The sequence below is a fragment of the Coptis chinensis genome, chromosome 9 (genome assembly GCF_015680905.1).
Source record: "Coptis chinensis isolate HL-2020 chromosome 9, ASM1568090v1, whole genome shotgun sequence".
Classification (NCBI taxonomy): Eukaryota; Viridiplantae; Streptophyta; class Magnoliopsida; order Ranunculales; family Ranunculaceae; genus Coptis; species Coptis chinensis.
Window position 1 is genome coordinate 75139398 of NC_141464.1, and position 5977 is coordinate 75145374.

The window sequence follows — 5977 nt, forward strand, 5'->3', positions numbered from 1 at the left end:
ATAAAGTGAAATTTATAGGCTGACATAAATCGTATACTTAACTACTTGTGAGATATTTCTGAAAAAAGGTTTCCATCGCCTTACCAAAAAAAAACTTGGGATAGATGGTATTTGAAGTGTTGGTTAATGGTCAAGATGATTAATACTGATTGGCACCATTCGGTGATCATATTTAGTTTGTTGAGATCGTCATAAGTATCTCTAGGCGATAATATCATGTTGAATGTAGAGAATCTTTTCGTGAGTTTGCTAAATCAAATCTTTCGTGAGTCCGCTAAGGAGGTTGAGATGGAGAGTGGTGACTTTAGCGGTATATCTTTTTCTTAATTGGTTGTTTTGTCGCAAGCGAATGCATGAGACAATTTTTGTGGAGTCAGCAGGCCTGCAGAGAAGAAGGATCAAAGTTGTGTTATACTTCACCCAGAGATGTTAGTCAATTAGTGGAAGTGCAGTAATTGGTCCCGCCATGACTAAAAAATTCAAAGGTTGTAGGCACAATAAATCTCCAATCTATATAGGCCGAGTGAATTGAATAAAAAAACAAACGCAATGCCATTCTAAAGGAACCACATATAAAATTAAAATGGAATAGTTTAAGATAGAGTTGAATTGCAACAAAGTTGTTATGGATACAATAAGGCGCCGAAAACAATTTGCAGCAACAATTTTAATTTGGAGGAGCCATCTGGCTGATCATATTTAGTAATACGTGTCATTCTAACTCATTTACTCATTTTTTTGCTCTGAAGAACATAAAAGGTTATTAAATATCAACTTAATAGGAAAACAGATAGACATTAATGAGTGTTTATGCTGCATCGAAAGATAGAGCTTAACCGAGCTTAACCGACAACAGCCTCCTCATGCACTAACAAATACATCCTCAAATTGCATTTGTGACTCATTTTCTGTCATAGATATGTTCCATCTCCTTGGACGTTAAAGCATCACAGCAATCTAGTGTTCACTACAAAAAAAAAAATCAACCCGGTCACTAACGTGATGTTTACAATTAGATGACCCGTAAGTAGAGGCCACATTTCTGCTGCAATGACTTAAAGTGAAAAAAAAAAATTACATGTTCTCCCTGTTCTCCCAAATGATGGATATAAACTTCCACACCATGATGGATATAAACTTCCACACCAATTTGGGATACTTCTAATTAAGCAATATCTTCCCACTCGAAGATGTCAAACGGGCAATGAAAAAAGTAGTAAGTGTCTTGTGCTTCAATTCAGATGCAACACATTCCACCAAACATTTTTGGTGTGTTCACTACAAACAGAAAATGTGAATAAGGTCATACTGTAAAACAGGAAAATCTCAATCTATCCGCTCATAGTATGTTATTTTTAAGTGACACTTCTGATCTTCCGCATGCACATTTGGTTTAAGTTGCATCTTTATCACCTTTTTACCAAAAAAAAAAAAAAAAAAAAAAAAAAAAAAAAAAACTCAATTCACTCGTTTCCATCTTAAATTTAAACCTGAAAATGCATATAGCTATTTCGACAATCATATGATTACCTATGAACTTATTTACTTTACAACAATTTTTGTATAGTTTAACTACTTAATTTAATAAATCCTTACATCGGAACTTGAATATGTGTCCAACTGTTGAGTTCCGAGACAACAACAACAATGGTTCGACCAACTTTTCGCCGTGACCTGCGCTTAAAAAACACAATTAGAACCGAACTGGTTAAAGAGACAAAAATTGTTATACTAAGTTACTAACAATCATACCATCTCTAAGAAAATTGATACTTAACATGGTAAATTTCTTTCAATCTTTCATCACTGCAAACAATGTCGCACGGTGCGACCTACACATAGATAAGACTAAAAAAACTTTAAAATTTCTCAATAAACAAATAGGAAATATAATATTGTGACCCACCTCATCTTGTTCATAAGTGAAAGGAATAGGCTGTCCGAAGTATCCTGTCACACTTATAATCAAGAATTATCGAAAAATACTAAAAACCGGGGGAGGAAGATTGCTAGTATTTCTATGATTTTGGCTGAAATTAACACGGCTAAATCTGTGTATACCACATCATATCAATCTGTGATATGTAGACCACCGCTCATTCCAATTGATTGGCGTACAAAATGCTATCATTGGATTTACAGATAAAATCAAACTTTTGAATCAACTAAAATAATCGATAAACAATCAAAATCAATATCAACATATTAAAATTTTGAAGGTCCCGTTCAATTCAAGTCTTCTTGTGCAATTTACTTGAGCAAATTTTTCTAAGTATGGGGGTACAAATATGGAACTCCTTACCATCACCATTTTTGATAAGTTGACACACCCTATTCATGTTGCTGCCTTGGCTTTCCCAGGTAATCAAACTCAACATATGATAGTAGTGAGTGGGCCTAAGTGCACAAAATGCCAAGTACGCTACTTGGGTTAAGTTCATAGACTTCACAAAAATGGAGAAGACTGGCTTTCTACCAACATCATCCACCTACTCATGTCTTTTTTTAGAAATGCATGCTTCTTCCCAAGAATGTTGGTTATGCTATGAGCCTATGAAGCTGTATATAATTTGAAGGCAAATGCAGGTTTATGACCAAGTCTAAGCACATATATTTCCCTCTTAACAGTCCTGGCTAATAAGAACTTTGTTGATACAACTGCCAATTTTTTACTTGAGATGAAGTCTACAGGTTATCATTGTGATGTCAGTGCCAACGATGTCGTAATGATCAATAATACCAGGCTTAATTTAACATGTTCATCAAAGCAATGCCAACATTGGTAGAGTAAAACAATCAACATGGTTATATACCATTGTTGACACCCTATGAAAACAAAAACTTGAAGCCGCCGAAAGGCAAAAAAGAGAGGAAAAAACAAACAATCAGAAAAATGTGAAAGATGTGAAATAAGTCCATCAAGTTCCATAGTGAAGAAAGGCAGCGTACACTTACCAGACCTGGCTTGAGAAACATAGGGTCACCATAATCCCTTGGCCAATGCCCATCATGTCCCTGGATAGTTGAGTAATAGCTCAAAGCCCTTCTTAAAGTGGTTGTTACTGCCTCGTCTGTAACTTCTTCTGTATCATTTACTTTGACTTGAGGTAAGTTTATATTGAGGGGATTCCCCTTAACCATCTACATTTATCAAAGAAAAGGAGAGTGATTTAAAATGCATAAACGAATGTAAAATGCAAACCACTAAAACATATGTTACCAGTTGTTTCTAAATTCCTTGAGAACATCAAGAGTCGGTTCCATTATGTACAGTAAAAAAGACTACATTGCGGCCAAAGAGAAACTATACAACTAATCCGATTTGAAAAGGCGAGCAAGATGAGGGTTTCGAAGAGCAATATGTGGACCAAGTGATGAAAACTGTTGTTGCCAGAACCGAATTATGAAAAAATTCCATATAAAAACCAACATGCTAAAATTCAATGGAGGAACATAATTCACTCGTCTAACTCTCAAACATTTGGTCAAAAGCATTATTAGTCATTGTCAATGTTCCGAGATAATCAAAACTTAATAATTGATTACTACCAAAACAAAGCTTAGTAATCGGTATTTTATCTTTTTCTTGCGTAAACACAAAATCTACTTCAATTCAATTCTACTTGATACCATTTCCAAATAAACGAGTTTGTGAAAGTACCTGAAGCCTCATAAGTAGATCTGAACTATGTTTCTTCTCAAATCGATGATTCCTATAACCTTGGAAATAGAGAATTGTATCGAAGAGTTTTATTTACTCACTTGTATTTATAACGAAGCAAAGAATGCCACCGGAATAATGGACTGGTTTCGGAATTTTTCTGATTCTTTGTAAAATCTGGAAACGGTGTTGAAACGGTGCAAAGAATTTAGTGTCTACATATTGGAAACAGAGAATTGTATCGAAGAGTTTTATTTACTCACTTGCATTTATAACGAAGCAAAGAATGTCACCGGAATAATCGACAATTTTAATTGAATATAAAACACTGAGAAAGTAATTACCAGAAGATTTTGTGGCTTCACATCCCGATGGCAAACTCCAGGTACATTGTGAATATATGCTAGCCCTCTAAAGATCTAAAAAAAATTCATCAATTACATAGTGTCCTATCAAAGTACTATGATTTAAAAAAAATATGAAAAAGAAGGGAACTACATAGTTGGTATGTATAGAGTTTCACATAGAGGAGTGGCATCCTCTGATTCATGTTCGAGTAGTGCTTAAGAACTCGGTAGACAGTTTCAGGGACATATTCCATTACCAAGTTGAGATAAAGTTCATTTCTACTGGTGGTAGAAAAAAAAACAATGCTTTAATGAAACAACGTTTGGGTGATCCATTGAACGCATCAACTGAAGCTCACGATTCTTATATCGTCTGTCCTGTAAAATCTTCTTTATAGCCACAGTCTCTCCAGATTCTAAGCATTTAGCCTGACATGAAAGATGGTGGAAAGCATGATATCAAAGAGAACGGTCTATAAATCAAAATATCAACAGAATTCCCATGTGTATTTGGAAGACAACTCCAAAAGATCCATTTCCAACAACCCGCTCTGCCATGTAGCTAATGGTCTACAAGATGAAGGACAAATAGCATTAAAATCCAAATCGCCAGAGAATTGTTAATCTGAAAGAAAAGAAAATACTAAATTATGGCAATGTAAAACCAACGAAAAAAAAAGAGAAGATCGACAAACGACAGTAAGAAAACCAAAGAAAATAGTACCATACCAAAGTTGCATAAGTAATGATTTTGGATTCCAAAAGAAATACAATATTAGGAAAGAATAAAAATAAAAAGACAGCCAGACCTTTTGATTTGAAGAACGAATCATAGTTTTGGAAACCGCGAAGGTTGAAAACATACCTCTGACATTGGGACTGGAGAGTGACTAAATGAAAATGAATTGAACCGATGACATAAGAGAGATTGATAATCTGGTAGAACAATTTCGGTTCAGTAAAACAAAACGAACCAAATCAATGAATAATCAAAAAAGAAACAATGAATTAGAATTTGTGTGTAACAGAGTTTCGGATGATGAAAAGATTTCAGAGATTTGTGAATATAAAAGATTTGTGTGCCGTTTTTTTTTTGTTTACTTTCGTTGTAATTTAAAGGGTTTAAAAGGTGAAGCATGTTTACCAATTTACCCTTTCAGTGAAGAGCAAAAAGAAAGTGTTGTCCAACTTTCCGGTACCCTTTGGATTAAAAATTTTGGTCTAAAATCGGGAATACGGAAACTAATCAAAAAATCCAGTATCCACTTTATATATAAGATATGTGATCATTGACCGGAATTGCTTCACTGTTAAATACAAAGTTTGTTGGACTGTGTGTCCAATCGGCACAAGTGTGTAGTAAAAATCCACGAGTGATGGTTATATTCAACCTCACATAGTAGGATAAAACATCGTGTGATGCTGCCATGTCAGGATGCATGGATCCTTGACTTGGGTGCATCAATTAGAGCATCATCAACGCATTTCCATTTTGCGTTGTGACACAACCTCAGTTTTGGCAGTTCAAAATTTCTAAAAGGAATGGAAGAACCAGCGCGGTTTGGATAAAGTTGAGTAAAAAAATTTGGACGGGACAAGTTGTCCCGTGCAAATCTAATTTTTTTTAAAACGGGAATAGTTGTCCCGTCCCACATATTGACCATTTTATTTAAAACGCGCGGACAAGGTTCCAGTAACATTTGCCCCGCAAGAACTCAACAAGATAACTTAAAATCCAAACCTTCAATCACCCAATAAAAATTCGATTTTCAACCAAATTTGTTTCTATTTTTTGCAATAGATCAACGTCGTCGAGCTGGACGTAAGAAGACTATTATGCGTGGCTCGAGGAGTTCAAATCCTCGGGAAAATGAGAGTGAACTCGTACCGGAAAATGATTTTAATTTTCCACGGAGATTGAGTATTGTTGATCATCCGACGTTGGCTCCCGATCCAGACAAGCATGTTT

General features: G+C 35.1%; 2 long non-coding RNA genes across 2 annotated transcripts; both read right to left on the reverse strand.

Moving 5' to 3' along the window:
- Positions 1 to 313: 313 nt before the first annotated feature.
- On the reverse strand, positions 314 to 1784 carry LOC147478060 (uncharacterized). The gene is made up of 4 exons (XR_015207374.1): positions 1597 to 1784; positions 1079 to 1278; positions 848 to 967; positions 314 to 382 (listed from the first exon to the last, which is right to left on the reverse strand). It is a non-coding gene; the product is annotated as an uncharacterized LOC147478060 (long non-coding RNA).
- A 1215-nt stretch (positions 1785 to 2999) lies between these two features.
- On the reverse strand, positions 3000 to 4489 carry LOC147478061 (uncharacterized). Its single transcript, XR_015208902.1, has 3 exons — positions 4160 to 4489; positions 4006 to 4080; positions 3000 to 3141 (listed from the first exon to the last, which is right to left on the reverse strand). It is a non-coding gene; the product is annotated as an uncharacterized LOC147478061 (long non-coding RNA).
- Positions 4490 to 5977: the final 1488 nt, after the last annotated feature.